This window comes from Pygoscelis adeliae, unplaced genomic scaffold (genome assembly GCF_000699105.1).
Source record: "Pygoscelis adeliae isolate BGI_AS28 unplaced genomic scaffold, ASM69910v1 Scaffold465, whole genome shotgun sequence".
NCBI lineage: Eukaryota > Metazoa > Chordata > Aves > Sphenisciformes > Spheniscidae > Pygoscelis > Pygoscelis adeliae.
The window spans coordinates 9,611-10,033 of record NW_008824812.1 but is presented as its reverse complement, the minus strand read 5'-3'; positions in this window follow the sequence as shown (position 1 = coordinate 10,033).

Genomic DNA, 423 nt, shown 5'->3' with positions numbered 1-423 from the left:
AAGGGTGGGGCTGTGAAAGCCCTTGGGGTTTGGGGGCTGCTCTGTTCCTCTGAGGCTTTGGGGTGAGCACTGCTGGCGGCCCCGCGGGACCCCCGCAGCCGGGGACTCCATCTTGCCCCCCGGCTGTTTTCCAAGCCCCGGGGCAGGGGGTTGCGTTTCTCTTTTCCTTTTTGTTGTTAAAAACCCCCCAACAACAAAACAACATGCAATTTTAAACTCTTGAGCTGTGATATTTATACAAAACTGTTTGACGTTTTTTTCTACACAGGAATAATATTGAAAGTGGATGAGTTTCCTCCGTGTGTGTCTTGCTTTGCCGCAGCGGCGGGGGCGGGGGAGGGACCGGGACCGGGGCAAAGCGTGGGCAGCGGGAGCTCTCCTGCCTCCTCCGTGCCGGGAGGAGCGGGGCCGAGCCGGGCAACA